Source organism: Mustela nivalis, assembly GCF_964662115.1.
Source record: "Mustela nivalis genome assembly, contig: HAP1_SCAFFOLD_53, whole genome shotgun sequence".
In the NCBI taxonomy this organism is placed as follows: domain Eukaryota; kingdom Metazoa; phylum Chordata; class Mammalia; order Carnivora; family Mustelidae; genus Mustela; species Mustela nivalis.
This window is the reverse complement of record NW_028136539.1, coordinates 875,141-899,632: the sequence shown is the minus strand read 5'-3', so window position 1 is coordinate 899,632 and position 24,492 is coordinate 875,141. Positions and strand designations below refer to the sequence as shown.

General features: G+C 40.8%; 1 pseudogene across 1 annotated transcript in view; it reads right to left on the bottom strand.

The window, feature by feature from the left end:
- The window catches only part of LOC309856978 (small ribosomal subunit protein uS5 pseudogene), a 454,384-nt pseudogene that overhangs the window by 296,307 nt on the left and 133,585 nt on the right, over positions 1-24,492 (bottom strand). The window lies entirely within an intron of this gene.

Below are 24,492 nucleotides of genomic sequence, written 5' to 3'. Positions count from 1 at the left end.
GAGTCTTCATTTGACAAAAATACTATAGGATATTACATGGATCAGGTGCATTGAATACTGGAAGGTTAAAATTACAAGGGACCAAATATTTTTAAGCAGTTCTGGCATCCAGTAGAGTTCAAATAGGTTTTATAAGATTGAGGAAAGAAGCCATCAAAACCTGGGCCCAGGGGCCCCTGGGTAGCTCAGTGGGTTAAGCCTCTGCCTTCGGCTCAGGCCATGATCTCAGGATCCTGGGATCAAGCTCGGCATCAGGCTCTCTGTTCAGCAGGGAGCCTGCTTCCCCCCCACCCTCTGCCTCTTTGCCTACTTGTGGTCTCTGCCTGTCAAATAAATAAATAAAATCTTAAAACAAAGCAAAACAAAACAAAAATCCTGGGCCCAATTTTCCCAAAAGTATGATTCTGATTCTAGTCTCTATGATGTTATCCCTTGAAGACAATGCCTCTAATTGAGTTGAATTAGTTTACTAAAGAGCATACCCCCATTTGTTGTAGGAGATGAACAATATGCAAGAGGCAAAATGCCACATGGAAGCCACCTGGTCTTCAGTGGAATATAGAATCAGTTCCTTTGGGATGAATTTGTTCCACATTTGACTTCCCACTTAAGGTAAAATAAGAGTGCCTTCTAATAGATTTTAAATAGGAAATGACAACGGAAGCTTATACAAGATTATAAAATGGGAAATTTCATTTAGATAAGCAATCATTTCAAAGTCATCTTCTTAATATTACAGACTCTTCACATAATCATAATTTTATTTTGGTATTATATGGTAATTTCAAATATAGTAAATATAAAGAATTTACCTCTGTAATTATAGCGAGTCTGGTCATAGTTTAATGGCAACAAAACTTCAATTTATAAGTATGGTCTACCAATTATTAATACATTTGGAAATGGTGTGTCATCTTCACTCCACTTGTCTCACTAAAACAGTGAGCCAAAAAAAGTAGGTCCAAGCTGTTTACTATGGTCAAATGGGTTGCTTTTGCACTTGGTAAAGAAGCAGTCATATTTTGGAAGAAGAAACTGAGGCTATTAATATTTTCAACTTATTTTCAGAAAAGGAAAGAAAGGATAATCTAAGCTAAAGCCAAAATCTTACACAAGGTGGCAGGAGAATGATCTTTTCCCAGATAAAGGGTTTTTCATCTTAGCCATGTTAGGAGGAAGAAGAGATGAGACATTGTGGACTTGACTAACGTTTGTACACTGTTCAAAAAGTTTTCAAAATAATGTGTATTATTTTTCTTCTTTTAGTTGAGACAAAAACAAACAAAGAAACAAAAAACACTAATGAGCTTACTCTTAAAAGGAGGTAAACAAGAAACTAGCAAAGATTGAGTGTTAGGTATTGTCCCCCTCCTTTTTTTTTTAATTATGTTATGTTAGTTACCATACAATACATCATTAGTTTTTGAAGTAGTGTTCCATGATTCATTGTTTGTGTAAAACACCCAATGCCCCATGCAATATGTGCACTCCTTAATACCCATCACCAGGCTCACCCATCCCCACATCCTTCTCATCTTTAAAACCCTCAGTTTGTTTCTTGGAGTCCATAGTTTTTCATGTTTCATTTCCCCTTCCAATCCCCCCACTTCATTTTTCCTTTCCTTCTCCTAATGTCCTCCATGCTATTCCTTAGGTTCCACAAATAAGTGAAACCATATGATGATTGACTTTCACTGCTTGACTTATTTCACTTAACATAATCACCTACATTCCCATCCATGTTGATGCAAAAGTTGGGTATTCATCCTTTCTGATGGCTGAGTGATATTCCATTGTATCCATAGATCTCATCTTCTTTATCCATTTGTCTGTTGAAGGGGATCTTGGCTCTTTCAACAGAATGGCTATAGTGGACATTGCTGCTATGAACACTGGGGTGCATATGGCCCTTCTTTCCAGTAAAATAGAGCTAGCCTATGACCTAGCAATTGCACTACTGAGTATTGACCTCAAAGATACAGATGCAGTGAAAAGAATTAGGTATTCTTAAAGCACAAATGCAGGGGATAGAAGTTATGGTACAGAAGAGGGAAGGGCAACCATATGGCAGAGTAGAATAAAGTAGCTCAGGAAGAAATTAGTCATATCCAGATATTGTAAGGCATGTGGGGTTGGCAGGGAGAGCATGAGAAATCATGAGAGAAGAGAGAGAAAATGGACCAGGCAGGAGAGGTTTATAACATTTTAACATCTAAGGTAAGCATATGCAAAGCAGAATAGGGAAAGAAATAAAAGTTCTTATAAGAATCAATACATAAGGAATAACGTGGAGGACACTGGGAGATGGAGAGAAGTGTGCTGGGGGAAATCGGAGGGAGAGACAAACCATGAGAGACTGTGGACTCTGAGAAACAAACTGAGGGTTTTGAAGAGGAGGGTGGCAGGTGGTTGGGTGAGCCCAGTGGTGGGTATTAAGGAGGGAATTTATTACATGAAGCACTGGGTGTGGTGCATAAACAATGAATTTTGGATCCCTGAAAATAAACTAAAAGAAAAAAAAGACTGACTACAGACATGGACCTCAGTGTAACACAGATATGGAACTCACTGTAATACCAGCCACTTCCCACCGACACACACAGACTATGATAATAATAAATAATAATGCAATTAAGAAAATTGCCTGCCAAATAATTTTTCCTCTTTTTTATTTTTATGATTATTATTTTTATTTTATTTTTAAAGTTTTTATTTAAATTGTAGTTAGTTAAAATAAGGTTAATATTAGTTTCAGGTGTACAATATAGTGATCAACACTGCCATACAATGGCTTAAATAAAAAAATGAAAAAAAAATTTTTTAAAGATTTTATTTTTAAATAAAACCTCTACACCCAAGGTGGATTTCAAACGTACAACTCCAAGATCAAGATTTATATATTTTACTGACTGTTCCAGCCAGGCACCCCAACAAATAAAAATTTTATAAAATTGTTGAGTTTGTGGGAGTCTCATTTGCTTAGTCAGTTAAGTGTCTGCCTTTGGTTCAGATCAGGATCTCAAGAGTCCTGGGATCGAGCCCCATATTGCTCATGCTCTCTCTCTCTCTCTCTCTGGCTTTTGCTCTTAAATAAATAAATAAAATATTTTTAAAAAAATTGTTGAGTTTGTTTAACTAGTTTTAAACTAGTAGACAGAGATGAAGATAAAGTATGATGTAATGGCACGGAAAAATACAACTTACACGTTTTAAAAAAAAATGTGCAATGCAAGTTACCTCACTTCTTTTATCACCACACTGGGACTTTCCCTACTGAGTTGTTGTAATGTAAGGACCTATTTTATATTTTTATATTTTAGCAAGAGGCTTTCATTGAGGTTAACCCTTAAACTGTCCTTGTTCCCCTTCCCCCAGGGGATTCACTTAAAAACAAGTCCTGGAAATCAGCTCCAGGTAACAAAGCCCATATACAAGGGTGGGTCAGGCCAGGTGGAGACATCAATCAGCGGGAGGGGGGCGGTGTTTGCATATTGTCTCCCTAGATACTAAGGAGTATGCCCCACTCCTCCGCCCTTTGGGAACCTTTTTTGCACCAATCCTAATCAAGGTGTAATAGGCTGGGTCAAATGTCTATACTAGGGTAAATTGAACCTCAATTGGTCACCTAGCCTCACTGTGGAGTTTCCTGTGTGTGTTAAAATCTCATTGGTCACCTGTGCGTGGCCAGGCCTGACTGCATGGCCTTTGCCCTTAAAAGCTAGACTGTGAAACAGCAAAGGGTTTCCTTCTCTCATAAGAGGTGTGGCCCCGAACGTTTGGTTAGATTCTTGATGCTTGTCATGAAATAAAGCTTTGCTTGACCTTTGCTTTACATCAGTCTCGCTCCTTTAATCATAGACCCATTATTGGGGCATAACAGTATTAATCTTAAAGTTATGAGTCCACAATGCATCCATCATCCATTCTACCCCTTAACATTCCCCTTTGGACAGACCCATGATCTAGAACAAGCCTTATTTTATAGTGCCTTGTAGGAGATTTTTGCTGCTGCCTAAATTGCCTACTTTCCTCTCACCATTACCACGGAAATTGGGTCCACTGAAACAAAGGGGTAGTGTAAGAAATTAAGACTTCCATAAATCTCTTTAAATAATAAAGTATAAGATAGTGATACCTTTTTTTCTGCCACATAACCAATTCTTGCAAGAATAAGGTCATATAAGAGAATTTACAACAGATGCTAGCATTATCCTACTGGACCCAGACCATTTGTATGTTTCTCTGTCTCTGAGAATTGTAGTTATTTACATGACTGAAACCTAAAAATTGTTTGATATGACCACTAATATCACCTACATTATTTTAAAGCCTGTTTAAAGCTTCTGTAATACATAGGCTTTGTAAACACTTATTAAGCATCTTGTATATATCAAACACTTTAAAAATCTCTGCTTAAAAAAAAAAAAAACTCTACCTCAATGGAACTTTGAGTCTGAAAAAGATACAGGCAATATACAAGGCCACAGATAGAATAATTACATATTTGATTATATACTCTGAGGATGTCACCTTAAATTGATATGAAAATGATCAGAAGGATCTGGATTTCTTGTCAAAATTTTTTGCCTTAAAAAGAAATTGATATTTAGGGAAAGTTGTTACTGAAAGAGGTCCTGTGTCAACCAAAAATGTTAAATCATGATCTCGCTAAATTTTCCAGTTGTGATCATTGCTTTGTTTAGCTGTCTTCTATTAAGACTGAATTTAGTAATTCAGTCTCAGATTTCAGTAAGTCTTTTTTTAAAAGATTTTATTTTTTTATTAGAGAGAGAGAGGGAGGGGCAGAGGGAGAGGAAGAACCAGACTCCTTGCTCAGCAGGCAGCTGATGCAGGACTGGATCCTAGTACCCTGGCATCATGACCTAAGCTGAAGGAAGACACTTAACCAACTGAGCCACCCAGGCACTCTAGACTGTAAACTTCTTAAAGGTAAAAAAGTTTATTCTTCTAGTAGTTCCACAGACATTTCTAACATCCATAAGAAAGCATGTACTGATGTAAAATGCCAGCAAATCAAATTATTTTAAAAAAGAAAGAAAGAAAGAAAAGATATATCTGGATAAAGAGAAAAACAGAAAATCTAATAATACATTGAATTATTAGAGCAAAGAGTGGAGGAAGAGAAAATAAATATGAAATAGAGATTTCCACTAAAAGAAAAAAATTGAAAAAGGCAGGAGATTTAGAAAATTATTATGACAGACTTGAGAAAAAAATAAAATAGGAATTTTTAGAAAATAGCAATGAATGAAAAGGTAAATTGTTCCTACCTCTATAATATTAGCTGTTTGTTGTTGTTGTTGTTGCTAATTTACCTATTTAATCTAATAAACAAAGAAAGGTTTCATTTAGGGATAAGGTTTCTCTCTCTATATATATATTTTTTCCATAGGGATAAGGTATATATATATATACATAGATATATATGTATATATATATTTTTTAATTTTAATTGTTGGAAAATGTGTCACAGAATGTGTTTAAACTTTAAGATACAGATGCAACATGTAATGAACTGCATTGTTTGAACGTCTAATTTGTAAATGCTGTTAGAGGAAACTTGGTGGAAATGTTCTTATGTGCTTGTGTTTCTGGAACTAAGTATATTTATTAATAAGGAATAGTTTAAAATTATGAAATGACCAGGAGTGGACAATTTTCCTAATCCTATCAGCTCTTTGCAGCTCTTTTATTAGCCCCCTTCAGGAATATCAGCTTTTTTATCTAATTAAATTTTATATTAATGTGCTTTTGACTTTTGGCCTTTCTCTTCCTTCTGTTCTTTTTTTTCCCCTAAATTACATGTTTCTGTTTAACAGCTACTATCAATTCTTTGATATGAATTCTCAACATCAATTTACTAACTCCAGAGATGAAGGAGCATCAATATTTAGAAGCGAAGAATACAAAGCCTTGGGCATCTGGATGGCTCAGTCAGTTAAGCATCTGCCTTCGACTCAGGTGGTGATCCCAGGGTCGTGGGATGGAACCCCAGGTTGAACTTTCTACTCAGCTGGGAGCCTACTTCTCCCTCTCCTTCTGCCTGCAGCTCCCTTTGCTTGCGTTCTCCCTCTCTTTGTCAAGTAAATAAAATAAAATAAAATAAAATAAAATAAAATAATGTAAATAATACATTTATTTATTTATTAAAATGCAATTATTACACAATACATAATGTATTGCATAATTATAATAATGATTAAATAATTTATTATTTATATTAAATATATCAATTTAATTAAATAAATATTTTTAGAATTTAAAATATTTCAAATTTAGATTATTAAATATTAAATCATTAATTTAATAAATAAATATCTAAACATAATTAAATAAAATAATTTATTTATTAAAATGAATAAAATAATGTTGTCATTATCTCAGCATGTATTTTTAAATAGTCTAAAAAAAATCTAATAAAGTCTAAATACATTGAGTTCAGATATTTATACAAGTTAACCCAGACACTGAACCCACAGTTTCAAAACTTTTGTTTTTATCTACTACTCAAAATACGATTTTAATGTATTTATTTGTAACTTTGACATAGCAAGGAAACTTGGAGGAAAAGGAGACATTTGCTTTTAATATTTGAAAATTATTTTGTTGATTTAAAAAAATAAAAACCTTAACACGTGAGCATTTCTTCTTAAATAACACTGTGAAGTTTCTGAGTCGCATTCTATTAAAAGTGCTGATAAAATGGCCTCAGTTACTCATTTAAATTATCAGCTGAATGGGTAACAAATGAAGTAGAGAGCTTTTTAATTATTTATGAATGTATTGCTTGTGGATGGAGTGCCACATAGAGTTACCTCTCTTTTTGGCTTTGTTTTGTGAGCAGCAGTGGAATCTATGAATGAGATTAAACATAAGGACATTCACAGAAATTCTTAATGAACTTCTGGGGAAGGGCAATAAGTGCAAGGAAAAACTGCAGCAAGACTAATTACAAATTTCAAGTGGTCATCGCTTAATTATAGAAGCTTTTAAGTTCAAGTAATATATCTTTTTCATGAGCCTATCATATTGTATTAATTACCACAAACTGCACTCTTGAACACTTATCTTTTCACATATTTCTTATTCTTAGTACTTAAAATTACCCTTATGATTGATAAGTAAATGGATTTTACAGACAATGCATTTATTTACATAAATAAATAATGCTGTTTATATATATAAAAACAATTGAATATGTGTATGTGTTCAATGAATTTTTTTTCAAATTAACATCTTAATTCTACCACATTAGTTACAAATAGATATAGACTTTATAGATTCATCAAATATTTTATTCTCAAATTTATATGTCCTTTGTGAAGTAAATGAAACTGTATATATTAAATATAATCCTATCACATGTAACAGTTACTAGTGCATCCCAGGACATACATAGGTCAGGTCCTCCTCAAGGCATCACGGATAACTGGATTTAACTTTCTATCCTAGGAGTCTTCTGTATATTTCTGTGGCTTTTATACTACAATCAGGAGGAAGAATTCTTTTGCTAAAAGCTTCCAAATGACTATGAGAGTAGATTATTTGTAGACTAGTGATATAATATTATTGTTTAATATGTGAAGCATGATAAAATAAAATGCTATTGCCATATTTAATTTGTTCAGTAAAGCATTCATTTAGTTATCAAGCATTCATTTTCTTTTTTTAAAGATTTTATTTATTTATTTGACAGACAGAGATCACAAGTAGACAGAGAGGCAGGCAGAGAGAAAGGAAGGGAAGCAGGGTCCCTGCTGAGCAGAGAGCCTGATGTGGGGCTCTATCCCAGGACTCTGGGATCATGACCTAAGCAGAAGGCAGAGGCTTTAACACACTGAGCCACCCAAGAGCCCCAAGCATTCATTTTCTTTATACAGAAGAGATAGAACAATATTATATAGTAGAAAATACAGTAAATAATCTAGAAACCTTGATCATTTTGTTTTGGCAATTTTAGAACATAAAATTAGCTAAAGCTCAAGTGCAAGTTATATTTGTATCATAGGAGGAAAAGTTAATTAAAAGTTTGTTTATTACCATAGTTTAACACTTCAACGAAATGATAACGAGTCCAAAATCAATGAATATATGAAGTATACAATAAAAACAATAATCTTGAGTGTATGTGACTCACTGTAGGTATTGATAGGCTAGAAATCAAAGGGAAAGTATCTATAGGGTTTGTTCAGTTCCATGCTCATCAGATTAATAGGCTTTCTCATATTGCTTCCTTCACCACATTAATTTGTCTAATGAAGTTTTCAAGAGTTAAAGACAGTGATAGGTTCATGGCTGGAGAGAAGGTACAGAATCTAAGATAGTTCAGCAGTGCTTATTATTTAAGAGAAAGACAGCATGGGAGGTGAGGGGTATATCATGCATCCTGTTTTCACTCCCTTTGTGGAGCACCTACCCTGGAGGTCATGTAATAATAACCAATGACCAAAAAACAATAAAAAAACCCAAACATCCATGTGGAAGTGCCATCCCTGCCTGGAGATGAGTAGACTGCTCAAACAGATCCTGGGCAGGCATCTCAGCCCAGGCCTGTGTTGGGGAAGCTGGTTCCTGGCTTTGGGCGCAATCTGGAAGCCAGCAAACTGACGGAAGAGTGCAGCCAGGGTTAACAGGACTGATGATCTTTTTGCAGCCAGGCCGCGGGTGGACACCCGCTCAAGGAGCCAGGCTAGGAGGCTGCCCAGCGCCAGCGCTGGTCAAGCTTGCAGCCCCCGGGGCTTCCCCCGCGCCCCAGCCAGGGCGGGGCCTCAGGAGGGAGGGGGCGGGGGCGGGGCAGAGAAGGGGCTTTGCTAATTGCCAAAGCGAAAAGGGAGCTCGCGGAGGACTCAGGAGGGAGGGGGGCGGGGGCGGGTGGAGGGCGGCGGGGAGAAGGCGCTTTGCTAATTGCCTAAGCTGGAAGTGAGCTCACAGAGGATGTGGCTGAGAGTCTGGGAGGAGGTGGAGGGGCTGGCGGAGGAGGGGCGGGCAGCGCCGCGGTGCTGTGCTGCGGCTCAGTCGGGACTGCAGGACCCACCGGACTCGCCGCCCGTAAGCTCCCCTGTGAGGCTCCGCTGTCCCGCTCCTGCTGCCTGCTGCCCCTCCCCGCCCCAAGGCTTCTCCGGACCACCCTCTGCACAGGGGTAAAGTGACACCGCGCCGCGCCCTCACCTGGAGCAGAAAGCGCGGACCCGACCTGGGGGCGAAGAGGGGGGTTGTGGAGGCCCAGCCTCCCGCGAACCCCAGGGCACCGGGACCACCCCGGACGCTGCGCCAAACCCGGGTCCTCATGGGGTCGGGCTGGGGACAGCGCCTTGCGAGGTGCCCCCCGCCAGCAGGCACGCTAGCCCCCATCTTTCCGCAGCCCCATGCGCCCGTGCTGAGGACCCCTTTCCCTCCCCCGCCATGGCCCCGCTGCTTTTGTTCTGGACTTGGGATCCCAGGTGGAAACTAGTCCCTCAGACCTCCCTGGCAGCAAGGAGGGCAGGGAGGGATTCTTGGTTTCCTGCCCTGGGTCCTCCTCTCTCCCCATTCACAAGCCTTCTGGCTTCCCTTTCCTCTCCTCATTGTCAGTTTTCTGAAATGGTTTTCTTCTGCATGTTGACCCAAAGAGCTATTTCATGAATGAATATACACGAAACTGAGTTGGAGCCCACCTGTAGAGGCCTTTCATTAGAATGGTCTCTGGTTCTAGCCTCAGTTCAGAATACTGCATGAACCTGAGGACCAAGTCCAGATGTTTCTTTCATCTCTGACTTGAATTTGAAATCCTCCTCAGACTTCAGCTTCCAGGATTTCTCCAGTCCTTGCTCTCCCACTGTCTTGCTGGGGATCCGCCATGAGTGTTGAACACAGGAATGAATGAATGATATATACCCCAGACTGCTGGGGCTTTGTCTTCTTTTGCTGAGGTTGGAAATGCTTGGGAGAGACCCCCTGTATGCAGATAGAGAGCTGCATGCAATTGCTTAGATAAACGTGTTCCCCACTTAATTGCTTGGGCATTGAACATTTCGCCCTTAACCAGTGGCTTGAGCATTTAGGAGGAGACAATCTGGAGGTGAATCAGAAGATGGCTGAATCCACATGGTGGTGGTCTGGGTTTGGGAGATTTTCCTGGAGATTCAAAGGAAAGATATAAATTCTTCCAGTGGGGAGTGGTAAACATTTTATCGATGGGAGATGGAAAATAAATGGTCTGGTTAAACTTTCCCGCCCCCTCAAAACCCATTATTTGAAAACACAAAAAGGGAAGAGAAGGGAGAAATCCTCCCACTCCCATTCCCACTCACCTCCATAGCCATCTCCTCTTCCAAGAACCTAACAGACAAGGTGCCAAGAAGTGTTAGGTACCAGCAGTGGTCTCAGATCTCATTCAAGAATCATGGTGAAAGGCTTTCAAATAGATTGTGGGGGCACAGGGATCCAATTAGGGGGGACAAGTTTAAGGTTTGCCTGGTCCCCTAAAAACTAATGGCACTAGAGAAGATGAGCTTTGGGAACTATAGCTTAATGGATACAATGTGTTAAAAGCTTCAGTGAGTCATGGTGGGAAGAGGCCAAGAGGGCAGCAAACACAGTCTTAGATGATGTTATTAATAGCACTATAGGCTCTAGATTTCCTGTGGTGGTGTTCTTGGCAAGACCAGCCCGGCCAAAGTGGATACTCTCAACCTGGAACAGAGGGTCTTGGAGATGCCAGCACGTGAGGTATGATGAGAGGGTAAAATGATAGGAGGTGTCCTTTGGAAGGACTGACTCCTTGACTTTAAAAGGGAGAACCCAAATCTGTAGGTGAAATCTTTCTGGCTACAAAGAGGGCCAAGGCCTCCTAAGGTCAAGGTCTCCTCGTCACTTGCAAAGATGTCGAAGAACATATTCAGACATTTCAAAGATGTCCTCATATCATTGGTTCCCACTCTGGAATTCTATCAATAAGGTGAGAGTTCCTCTAGTTGAAAAAGAGATCTAAAAAGACTTCCCTTTCTCATGTAATTTCTGTAACCTCCAGGACACACCCACCTCCCCCTTCCAGCTCTGTAATGAAGCCACAGCTGGTGCCAATTTGTGGAACTCCTTAAAGGCTATTCTCCCTTATATACCCACGGACCAAGTTCCCATGCTCCCTCACCCGATTTCCTGCACTCACCTCCCACCTGGTGTGTTCACACCTGCAAGTGCCTTTTACCAACCCCTTTGCCAAAAGGCAGCCAGAGTGACCTTTCAAAGACCTATCAGTTCCTGGCATTTGTCTCCATAGAAATCTGCACTGATCTTCTAACAAATTCTCAGTCCTCCAAAGGCACCCATAATCCTCCCATCAGTCTATTCATACCCCTCCAACTGACTGATGCCTGTTCTGCCCCATCTCTCTGCCCTTCAACCACACGGCCTCCTTCTTCCTGTGGAGACCTCTCATGGCACCTGCCTCCAAGCACAGGTGATTCCCATTGATGGGAAGACCCTCTTCTCTCCCCCATCTCCCCACTCCAGTTACTCCCACTTATTCGTGAGCTCACAAGCCCCATGGTACACACTCTCCATGCAGCCTGCTCTCTCTTTTCTAGCACTGGCCTCCGTTTCTAGCTGTGCTTGTGTCATGGATGTCTTTCCCCAGCCAGCCTCCAAGCTCTCCTTCCCTTTAGCTCCAACACCTGACACAGTGCCTGGCACGTAGTAAGGCCTGGCTAGCTTCTAAGAGCCTCACTGAGGGACTGAAAGCTTTTTAAAAATGTCACCACGTAGGCTCCAAACTGTAGGCAGAAAAAGCTTTGCCTGGATTGACATTTTAGAGACGTATTGGTCAAGTTGGATGTGTTCACTGACTTTACCTTGTAAAATTTAAAAAAAAAAAAAAGGACCTCTGTATCGCTTCGCATCTAAGGAAGGCGCATGTATACTATTAGACCACGTTATGAGCTTAATGGAAGGAGACAAGATGTTTTCGCTAAGAAAATGTATAAGACTGTTGAGCTCAAGTGGGAGGAAACAGTCCGTTTGTTGGAGCATTGCTATCTTACTCTATCACAGCCACTCATAAAAATCTGACACAGGGTGAGCCAGAATTGTCTGTCGGAGATGAGTTAGATCTGGCTCATGTTCCTACAGACATGAAAGCCAGAAACGAAAAAGGAGGCTTTAAAAGCGTGGGTTGAGGAGGCGGTGTGGTTCACTGCGATGAGCTAAGTGCCCAGGGCCACCAGCAGACATGCTGGCCTGTGTCCGTCCTTTGTTCTGGGGTCCCTCTTTCACCATGTGGTGAGGCTGGTGGCTGGGAGAAGCTCAGGACAGGACCCGGTGGCATCTTATTTCTCCCACCCTCCTGTGGGCTCCAGTGGGCTCCAGTAGGTCCCAAGGGACAGCCTGCCTTCCGGGAAAAGCCCAGTAGCACTGGGAGCAGAAACTGGGGCCAAAGAGTGAGCACCCTGTTTGACAAGCTGGACCAGCCACCTCTTCTTCAGATGCAGGGGGAGCCCTGGCATGCTGACTCCTCCCTTCTCCCTTTCCCCTTTCCTCTTTCCTCCCTCTTTCCTTCCCCTCTCTCCTTCCCTGGTGGTGCCCTTTCCCAATGCCCACTTCATCCCTTTTCCTTTCTACATACCTGTCTTCTAGAGTTTCTTCTCTTTCTTCCCCATTACTTCCCTTCATCTGAATCTCCTCTTTGGTCCCTTTGTCCCTGCTCTCTGCTCCTCCTCCCCTTCCCTGGCCCCTGTTCAGCTCCATACTGAATGCAGGCAGAGCTGGACTAACATGCTCACTTGCTTGCTCAGCCACCCTCCAGAGAAGTCACTCTTCGGTGGCCACCTTCCTGACCCCCTGGTCGCTTCTCCACTTGTTCAGATATTGCTCTGAAGTCTGAGGAGGACAGAGCGGGGCTGCCACAGAAGCAGGCCAGAGGAGAAACCAAACCATGTGTCCACACTGTCCCCCAGCACTGCTGCTCTGAGAGCTTTCGGAGTCCTCAACAGGGTTAGGATTTAGGGGCTTCTTCAGAACTGGGAGTGAAAACAAGCATAGTCAAAAGAAAAGCGACGGCCCCCACACAAAAATAATAATCACAAATGAAAACTATGTTAACTCTGAAGTCCCAAAGTCGAAGAATTGCCTTGAATCTGTCACTAGAAAGCACCCAAGGCCTCACTCTCTGGGTTCTGGGTGCCCTGGGAATGGCAGGAGGCTCTGACCTGCACGTGGGGGTGCCGAACTATGAGGGCTAGCCTGCCTGCTGGCAGGGGGGGGGTACCTCCTGTGGCGCTGTCCTTGCACGACCCCCTGCGTATGGGGTGTGGCGCGGCGTCCTGGGTGGTCCTGGTGCCCTGGGGTTGCCGGAAGCCTGGGCCCCGACCACTCCACCCCCCCCCACCCCCCCGCTCCTGTCCTTCGTTTCTGCTTCAGGTGAGGGCGCGTCGAGGTGTCACTTTACCTGTGAGCAGAGGGTCCTCCAGAGAAGCCATGGGGCAGGGAGGGGCAGCAGGCAGTAGGAATGAGAACGGGACACCTTGGCCTCTGGGGCTAAGCTGGAGCGTGGGAGCGCAGGGGCAGCGAGTATGGTGGGTCCTGCAGTCCCGAATGGGCTGCAGCACAGCACCCTGGAGCTGTGTGCCCCTCCTTCCCGCCTGGGCAATTAGCAAAGCCCCTTCTCCTGGCCCCCCCCGCCCCGCCCCCGCCCCCCTCCCTCCTGAGTCCTCTGAGAGCTCACTTCCAGCTTTGGAAATTAGCAAAGACACTTCTCTGCGCCGGCCCTGCCCCCTCACTCCAGGGGCCTGAGCCCTGGCTGGGGTGCAGGGCTATGCCCTAGCATGCTGCCCCATTGCCAGTGCCTGCGCTGGGCAGACTCATAGCCTGGCTTTCTGAGCGGGTGTCCACGGGCAGCCTGGCTGCGAAAAGATCATCAGTCCTAAAGGCCAGCTGCACTCTTGGGTCAGTTTGCTGGCTTCCAGTTTGCGCCCAAAGCCAGGAACCAGCTTCCCCAGCACAGGCCTGGGCTGAGATGCCTGCCTGGGATCTCTCTGAGCAGTCTCCTCCACTCCAGGCAGGGATGGCACTTCAACCTGGATGTTTGGGTTTTTGGTTTGTTTTTTTGGTCATTGGTTATTACATGACCTCCAGGGTAGGTGCTCCACAAAGGGAGTGAAAACAGGACGCCTGATATATATGCATATGGCCATTCTAGAAAAATAGCTTGTGGTTCTCTCAGAAACGCGGCATTGGTCCTTGCACTATGGTTTAATAGAAAAGGGATTATGCACCAAGTTACTTAAATGAGCATAGGTTGAAATCGTTTACTGAGAGTAAATATTTTAAATAGTTATATTTTAACTAAATCTATCATCAATCATAAATCTATTACACGAAGGTTACAGGCAATTTAAAAGCAAGAGCACTCTCTTCAGGGTTTTAAATAATCCCTGTCTGTCTTGGCACATGAGAAGGCAAAGATAGGAAATGGTTTGTAAAAGATCATATAATAGCTTTTACTAATTCTATTTATTTGACAGACAGAGATCACAAGTAGGCAGAGAGGCAGGCAGAGAGAAAGATGGGGAAGCAGGCTCCCCGCCAAGCAGAGAGCCTGATGAAGGGCTCGATCCCAGGACCCTGAGATCATGACCTGAGCCCAAGGCAGAGGCTTAACACACGGAGCCACCCAGGCGCCCCCAGATGAAATACATTTCTGACTTAGAAACTTCAGATAGAATTATTTTGTCCATGATGACAACTGAAGAAAATGTGTCATCCCTAAACTAACCTTAAACCCTACCAACACTGAAACCTAAGCTGACCTTAAAGCCCAAACTAGAACCCTGAATCCCAAACCTGGAATGGAACCCAAAGCCTGTACCTGAGCCCTGGATCCAAGCCCTGAACCAAGAACCCAAACCCTAAACCAGACCTCCAAGTCATGAAACCTGAACCCAAATCTCAGCATGAAGTCAAACCCCAAATTTGACCTTGAACTTTATCCCATAAGCCCTGAGTCTTAAAGCCTAAATCATAAAATTAAAGCCCTAAACTATAACTCTGTTCCCTTGTCCTTCACTCTAAACCCTCACCCTAACACTAAACCCAAAGCCTGATTAGAACTCTGACTAAAACCTGAACCTGAACCCAAATTCAAACCCTTCACCACACTTTGCTTATGCACTTGCCATTGATGGATATTTGCAGTTTGTACCTCTTGATTCTTGTGAACATTGTTTGGGTTGGGGGCTAGGGTTAGGGTCTTGGATTAGGGTAGGGTCCAGGCTTGAGACCAAGTTGAGGTCAGAGTGTGGGTCTGCATCAGGGCCATGTTCAGTGACACTGTTTGGGTCAAGGACTGTTGTAATTCCACATTGTTTCCAATTAATTGTTCCTTAGCTATTTGGGGGGAAGTTGGGGGGTATTGGGCTCCATGCAGCTTGAATTTCCGGAATGAAATGGCATCAGCTGGACCCGGGGAGGGAGCAGGACCTTCCACTGAAGGGTGAGCTCCCACAGTCCTGCACTGCCTTGCACCGCCTGCAGAGGGTGCCAGACCCCAGCACCCACCCTGAGCCCAGGCTGCACAGCCACAGCTGAGACCTGAGCCCTGCCTTTTCAGGACCCACTGTGGAGACTTCTGGAGAATGTGGGGCGCCTCCCACCCTGACAGGACAAGCTGAGGAGGGTGTGGCTCTGCATCCACACTGACCGGACCCGTTGTGGAGGACGCGCCCACACTGGCAGCAGTCCAACCTCCTAAGGACCAGACGCTGGAGGAGGTGAGGAGAAGTCCCTTAGTGGACTGTCAAGGGGTTCGTGGTCTCAGGACCCCACAGAGAAAGGGCGCCCTGTTTAGACACTGGGGCTTCCGTCGTTTTGTGTGAGGAGACGTGGCCTCCTGCTGTGCTGTGCGCGGGGCTGTGGGGTCCCCCCTTTCTGGGCTCGGGTGATCCTTGGTCCTTGTCTGTGTTTGTGTGCTCGCGGATTCGGTTTCTTGGGCTCCTCAGATGGTCTGCAGTCAGGGAGCGTCCCCCTGCTTTGGTGCTCGTGCTCTCCCCACCTCAGCCCTGCGGGGTCCTTCCCGTGTCCACACCCACTCCAGGCTTGCGCCTAGTCCGGAAATTCGGGAGCCAAAGTGAGGACTCTTTAGCCGGTTTTGGGGAGAGTAGGTATTTTCCCAGTGTGGGTTCTTCCCTGAGCACAGTGCCTCCCCATCTCCGTGTGTACCCCTCCCTGTCTGTCGTCATTGTTGCAGGGCTGTCACTTTCTTGGTTCAGGGACCTCCTGGGTATCTTGCTATCTTGGATGCAGGTGTAAATGAGATCATTCTCAGCAGTCTCTTTCTGATGGGTCCTTCCGAGCACCTAGGAGTGCCACTAATTTGTGCATATTGATTTTGTTCCTTGCAAGTTCTTGAATTTATTAGTTCGATTGGCCTTAAACTTAATCTGCCAGTTATTTGACCAGCAGCATGGGTTTAATTGGGAAGAGCAGAGAATGGCAGTCTGGGCTGAGCAAGCTAAGGTCCCATCACAGGCAAGTGCGAGAAACAAAGGAGAGGAACATTATTTCATGGAGGAGGAAGAAGTTGGGAAGGGTGCTTGAAGGAAAGTCCCTTGGAGAAAGGCAGGGTGATGGAGAATTCTCACCAGCTGAGCTGCAAAGCTCCTACAAAAAGTCAGGAGATGAACCTCCAGCTTCCCCTGTGGGGCCTAAAATTGGTGAGTCTCTCCTGTGGGGGATTGCAATGTGGGGTCTGTAATGGGCACTGAGCACCAGGCGCCCCCTTCCAGCCTCCCCTTCTGGCATCCCCAGTCCACTTTACTGGGGCTTCCCTTCCTGCTTTTGCACAGTTCTAACCAGCTTGTGGTGGAACGTTGTGGAAAAACTGAAATTCCAAATCCACTGCTTCTACTGCACATGAGATACAGGGGCCCATGATTTAATCCTCCCACGAGTCTCTTGCTAGCCCCACCTGTCCGTTACTCATTTTGAGAGTTGATATTTCCAAAGTACTGTAATTCTAAAAATTTCTGAATTAGCTGTATTATTTCTTTTTAGGTATGAAGTTAACTTCCAATTATATGAATTTAATATTTTGGTCATTGTTTTCTAATTTTATTGCCTTATTCTTGGAAAATATAGCCTGATATTTAACTCTAGGAATTTATTGGCATAGACTTCTGGCCTAAATAATGGCCTGTTTGTGTAAATGTTCAACTTATGCTTATATACTTACTGAAGACTCTTGTTTTGGGGTTAGGATGGCTACATTTATTAATAGATCAGGACTATTAGATTCTCTAAATTTTGATGTCTCTTAATTTAATCTAATTAAATTATCAGTTAATGAAAGAAGTTAAATTTTTTATGTACTACTGCATCTAAACTTATCAAAGTCTTTTGCTATAATTAGACAAGTATGTCATCCTGTTTTTATACCAAGTCTTACATTAAAAAAATCATACTATCTGAAATATTATTTATTTTTATTATTATTTATTTTTTTTTAAAGATTGTATTTATTGGGGTACCTGAGTTAAGTGTCTACCTATAGCTCAGGTCATAATACCCGGGTCCTGGGATAGAGCCCCGCAGGGGGTTCCCTGCTCAGTGGCGTGCTTCTCCCTCTCCCTCTGTTATTCCCTCTGCTGTGTGCATGTTTTTCTTTTCTCACTCTCTCTCAAATAAATAAGTAAAATTTAAAGATTATCTCTCTCAAATAAATAAGTCAAATTTTCTTTCTCAATGGGAGGGAGAAGCAGACTCTCCACTGAGCAGGGAGCCTGATGCAGGGCTCAATACCAGGACCCTGGGATCATCACCTGAGCTGAAGGCAGACACTTGAACCGACTAAGTCACCCAGGCACTCCAGCTGTTTATTTATTTATTTATTTATTTTTATTATGCATATGTTTTATCTCTCTTTTCTACAAGTCTTTTTTTTGATCTTTTTACTTTTTTCATAAAACTGAATTATTTCAAGATGACTTGGTCATCCTCTTTTCCCCAACCTCAAAGATCATAGAGTATATTTTAACTGTTAAAATAATATTAGTATTTAAGTGCTGCCTACACAAATTAAGGCAAATTATCTGTGGTCTGTATTCCTGAAAATATTTTTTTATTATGCCTTCCTATGCCAATGACATTTTATAAGGATCTAAATGTTTCCATTTGTGATTTTTTTCAAGATAATAAAGCTATTACTTCATTCTTTTTTATATCTGATGTTATTTAAAAAATTTCTGTCAGTCTGATTCTTGTTTCTTTATTAATGAATTATTTTTTTTTCTCTCTATCACTTGTGATTTTTTTTGTGTGTCTTTGGTATGTATGCCCTAGTTTGGGATTCATAGAGTCAACTCTAGTTATGAATATTTTCTTTCTTTTCTTGTATGTAAGTTTTAATCCAGTGTCTTGACTATTTTATGCTTGAGAAATAGATGTACATTAATATTCAAATATTTCTTTCCTTTTTCTTCTTTCATTTAAAAAAAGTCATTTATTTTATTTTATTTAAAAATATTTATTTATTTATTTGGAGTAGAGAGAGAGGGTCATGAAGAGTGGCTGATTATATACTTTCAATTTGGGAGGAGGTTAGGGATAGCACAAGCCTCCAAGGTATTTTATAAACAAGGTTTCCAGGACCTTGAGGGGGCTAGCTATTGTTAGGGAAAGGTCATTTATTACTATTTAGTAAAAACTCAGGGAAGAGACTCTTCTGATGTGTATCAGTGGGTATATGCTTGGGAGATGATTGCCAATGTATATCTTGAGGGCAGGGGTGGGGAGTAGAGATAAAGAAGTTTCCAAAGTAATTTTTACATGTGAAAGTAGATTTTCAGTATCCTGGGGGGTGGACTAAGAATGCTTTTTGCCCTGAGTGGATGTGTCCACATGGAAGCATCTGAGTCCCCAGAGGAGCTTCAAGGACTTGTCAACAGGCTATGAGTAGTAAGGAAATCTAATTTCTTCTCTAGCTTTTGTTCCACACACATCACCTACATCTTACACCTCTTTTATATTGATAATTTTAATGCTTTGCTGGTATCCAGATGACTATATCCTTAAGTGACTTCTTATCTCTATTGAATCCATTACGTATTCTATCCATTGTATTCTTAATTCAACTAGATTACATATATTTAATCTATTAGTACCACTAGGTTCTTATTCTTGTTTTTATTTCAAAATCTTTCCTTATTTCCTTACATTATTTATTGGGTATATTTTAAATCCCTGAAATACTCACTTATTATATATAAGCTGTCAACCGTATTCTTATTTTGAGGTAGCTATATCTTTTTGGGTTTTAGGACATCATACCAACAATGCCAAATAATTTTCAGACAACAGCAGGATCTCCAAGAATTCAACTAAATTCTGACACTATCTACCTGAACATAGTGTAAGATTTCATCAGTTAAGGGATCAGTCCTCCAAGACTATCTCCAACCCCACCTCAGATGCCAGTCTCACTGTAGGCCCCAGGTTATTACCTGTGCTTGTGACTGAGCAACTACAGGTTGGAGGTCCCAGTGGCCTACTTCTTACGTTCTTTTAATTTGCTACAGGGACTCACAAAACTCAGAAAAATACTTACTTTATGTTTGCCAGCTTATTAAAAGATAAAATAGAAGATTTAAATCAATAGATAGATAAAGAAGTGCACAGGGCAAGGTATGGAGAATGGGCACAGAGCTTCTATTACCTTCTGTAAGACTGCCACTCTTCCTGCCTTTTCATACATTTAACAAACTAAAAGCTTTCTGAACCCAGTCCTTTCAGCTTTTCTGTGGAGGCTTCATGACATAGTCATGACTGACTAAATCATTGTCATTTGCTGATCTAATCTCCAGATCCTCTTCCCTCCCCAGATAATCCTGTATTGGGAGGAAGGGGAGGCAAAAAGTTGTGAAGGCTTTCACCAAGTGGTTGGTCCTTCAGGCAAACAGCCCTTGCCTTGAGTGAGGTCTGAAGGTCACTTCATTAACAGAACAAAACACACCTCTCTCACCCTTATCACAGGAAATCCCAAGAGTTTTAGGAGCTGTGAGTCAGTAGCCATGGTTGAAAACCAAATATTCAGATGACCAAAATATATTTCTTGTAAACCACTATATTACACTACATGCTTAAGTATTTAATTATGTGATCTTTTAAACTAATATTTTTCTAAGAGTATAAACTGTTCTGGCAGTAATCTGGATTGGGGAGTGATGTATTGCCAAATTTCTGTCGTTTTAGTCCAGGCAGTCAAAGAGAAAGAACAGGAGAGCCCCGTAGGGCAGGAAGTTCAAAGTAACAATGTTAACTACTACTACCTTTTCTTGATTTTTTTTTTTAAACAAGCAAATCTTCTCTTCAGAGTTGCAGTTTAAAGCCAAGAACATGCAGAATTGGGAGAAAAAATAGTTAAATTTGGAGACTTGCAGAGGTAGAATCAGAGTAATGAAAGCCATTACAGTAACTGAACTAACTGAGGTCAGTCTTTGGTGAATCACAGAAACAGGTGGAGTTGTCAAACAAAGGAATCTTTGTTTACAACATACAAGGAGATCACAGGGAATAAGTTCCAAAGCCTTGACTGTTTGAACAGGAGAGAGATTTTTATTTAGTATTTAAGATGAATACTCAGAAGGGAGAGTTTTATTATCCCGTGTATGGTTGGTCATAAGGTTGTGGATGCATGCACATCCACATATGTATTTGTGCAATGTGTATTGCATGTTCACCTGAATGAAGCTTGTATTCCACCGAGGGCAGAAACTTCAACGTTAGAATAAAGCAGAGGTAACTGTTGGACAAGGGAAAGGGACTCTGCAGGCTTCAAGAGCAGATAGAAACTAGATGGGGTCTTGGGCTCATTTTCTGGGAAAAGGAATGCAAGGCCTTGATTGCTTTTGAAATAGCACTAGGAGTTTTACCACTGATTTATTGTCTCAATAGCTTAGGCTATTTCCTGGTCTGGTGGTGACTGTTAGTTTTCCCATTGCCTTGTTCCCTCAAAATCCTTAAGGAGTGAGGTTTTTGCATTTCTTTTTAAGAACCTCCCAGGAAGTTTTGGAAGAAGTGTGCTTGGGCAAGTACACAGGTGGGGTATAGATCATTGAAAATAGCTGGGGACAAAAAATGACTTTTCTTATGTCAGGAAAACTATATGTCATCTTAATTTTCTGGGAACCTCTAATTCTTTCTGCTGATGTTACCAGCAGGCTTCTGAGATATTACTGATTGTTCTCTTGTACCTAAGGAAAAAGAAATGTAGAAAGCAAAAGACAAAACTTTAAAATCTATCCTCCAACTCATCAATTCACTGCAGCCACCTCTCTGTCTTTCCCTTTCTCTTTTTCTTTATCTTTCTCTCTCACTTTCTCTCTCACATACGAACAACACACGCAAATCATCTTAAAACAATTTTTAATTTTCCCTATACCATTTTAATATACTTGAGGCATGATCATTTTCTTAGTAAATACAAGAAAAAAAAATCTAGGATTCCATCATTCTGTGTGATTAAAGTATTGAGGAATTTACTTCCAATAGCACTTATAAAAACACATTTTATTTATGTAATATTATATAATCAGGTGCCTGCATTTTTCTTATTCTCTAACTAGTGTTATTTGGCAATTAATATTTTGTCAATCAATATTCCCCTATATCTGAATGTGTGGGCAGTGAGAGATGAGTTAGAGGCAAGGATGGTGAACACTCCCAACAACTGCAGACTACATATATCTTAAGCCATGATTTTCTTTGCAAAGGTCAACATTGATAATGTTCTAGTCATACCTCCGTGTACCAGGAAAGAAGTAGCATATTTCTTGAAAGACACAGCTATCAAAGCTCCATTGAGAATCCGTAAAGATGGAGAAGGGATTTGCAAATTACATATCTGATAATGGACATCTACTCTGATTATTTAAAAATGAATAAAAATAAAAAACCTTACTAATAACCAAACAGAGTATCCAATTTTACATGTGAAGGAAATAATGGAAGAGACATGTCACCAAAAGTATATGGATGGCTTATAGGCACATGACAAATTTCTCAACATTTAGACATTAAAGAAATACAAATTAAAATCATAATGAGACATGCTTACATATCTATTAGAATGGCTAAAATTATAAAGGCTAATTGTACTTGGTCTGAGCTAGATTGAGAAGCAACAAAAAATCTAAACTGTTGTTGGCATATATCATGATACAACCACTTTGGAAAATAGTTTGAAAATTTTTTTAAATGCAAAATATGTTGCAGTTACAAAAATAGCCATTTTACTTCTAGGCATTTAACCAAGAGAAACAAGCCCTATGTTCATACAGGGACTTGTATATGAATTTCATATCAGCTTTATTTTTAAGAATTGAAAACAGTGGAAATGTTCATCAATGTCCATCCATAGAGCAAAGAAAAATTATGATCTATTCATTAAAGAGATTACTATTCAACATCAAAATGAACTATTTACAATTGGAGATTCTCAAAGTAATGATGCTGAGAAAAGAAAAGCCAGGCAATGAATAGTATATACAGTGTGATTCCATGACTATAAAAAATCTAGAAAATACAAATTTATATATAGTCACAGTCATCAAATATATTGGTGTGATTTTAGGGCCTTCTTCTGTGATCCTATAGCTTCCTACACTTGCATCTCTGAGCATTTGTTACACCATGTGAAAATATGAACTCTTTCTCTTCATTCTGTCTTACTAGAATAAGAGTCCTTGAAATTTTATGGACAATTGAACTCTCAGTTATTAGCAGAAATTCTATCACACAGTAAGTTTCCAAATATAAAAGCCAGAGTTTTACAATGACTTCTAAGCTTTTGCATGATCTAGCCACTCATTTAACCTCTGTGACCTCTTTCCCTGCTACTCTTCAGTCACTCACAGTGGCCTCCTTGCTATTCCTCAGATATGCCAGGCATGATCCAACCTTATGGCCTTCAAGATAGCCAATTCCTTTGTCTGGAGTGACCTTATTGCTGATAGTTCTGCGCAAATTCATCACCTTTCCATACCTTTGTTCAATTGTCAGCTTCATTGTAACTACCCTGATCTTCCTATTAAAAATTTTAACTCCCCATCCCCTGCCTAGCAACCTTGATTTTTCTCACCCTGATCGAGTTTTTCTTTTTCCCCATTGTACTCATCCTTTTTGAATGTACTATGCAATTTTTATTAAGGTTTATAGCTTTGAATTGTCTCACCCATTAAAATAAAAGTTCTACAAAGCCAAGTATTTCATTTACCAGTGTAGTCTGAAGTAATATCTGCCATATAATAGTTCAGTAGACAACTGGTAAATTTCAAAATAAATTAATGTTGAGAATATACTGAATTTCACAAGTCATTTCAATATTTATTTCCAAAAAATAAACTATGTAAAACATACCTTAAATTTACTTTCAAAATATTTTATAGCATATAATGGACAATATACATAAGCCTTAAAGAAACAATCCTATAAATAACCATTTCATACCTACTTAAAAACTACATAATACCACACTCCTAGATCCTCTCTGAACGCTCTAAAATAACCCTAAAGGAAATACATTTTTAAAAATAACATATTTTTTGTCAAATAATTTAATAAAATAAAAGTTTCATTTATCTATGTAGATCATAATAAATGTTTTTAATAAGCATGAAATTATAACTCTGAAGTGTGCTAAAATGAAACCACCTGCTAAGGGTGAGAGAATAAAAATAAACATCATGTTTCCAAATAAGAGGAATTTATTACCTTTGAATCAAAGCATGTGGATTTGTTCAAACTGGCAATAAAGGAATACGGAGACACAAACCATAGAAAGTCATATTTTAGATTTCTAAAAGACTTCGAAGTGAAAAGTATACATTCACTTCTCACTTATTGCTCCTACATATTCATGAATTTGAGAGAAAATATAGGCCCTGTGTGTCTTAGCAACTAATGGGATATTTTTTGATATTTACATGCTTACACATAGTATGTGTTATAGTCTTCTCTTTTACATGCTGTAAAAAGGTTAACTCCTTTTCTGCAGAGATCTGAAAATGTGAAACAGTGCCTGAGTAGCTGAATTCATCTAATTCAAATTTCTTGCAGGTCTAAGACCTATTGATTTTCACTTGACTGCCTCCTTTTTCATCTGTCAATTGGTTACAAATTCTGGTACTGAAGAGAATACATTGGGGCTGGTGGCTCAGTGTGTTAAAGCCTCTGCCTTCAGTTCAGGTCATGATCTCAGGATCCTGGGATCGAGCTCCACATCGGGACATAATGTAACGACAGATAGTTTATATGGGAGCCCTTTGGGTACTCTGGTGGATGAATGTTTTTAAATTAGTTTTTCATGGACATGGGGAGTTAGAGACGAGAAGGGAGGTGGGGGAAATTGGAAGGGGAGCTGAATCATGAGAGACTATGGACTCTGAAAAACAATCTGAGGGTTTTGAAGGGGCGGGGGATTTGGAGGTTGGGGTACCAGGTGTTGGGTAT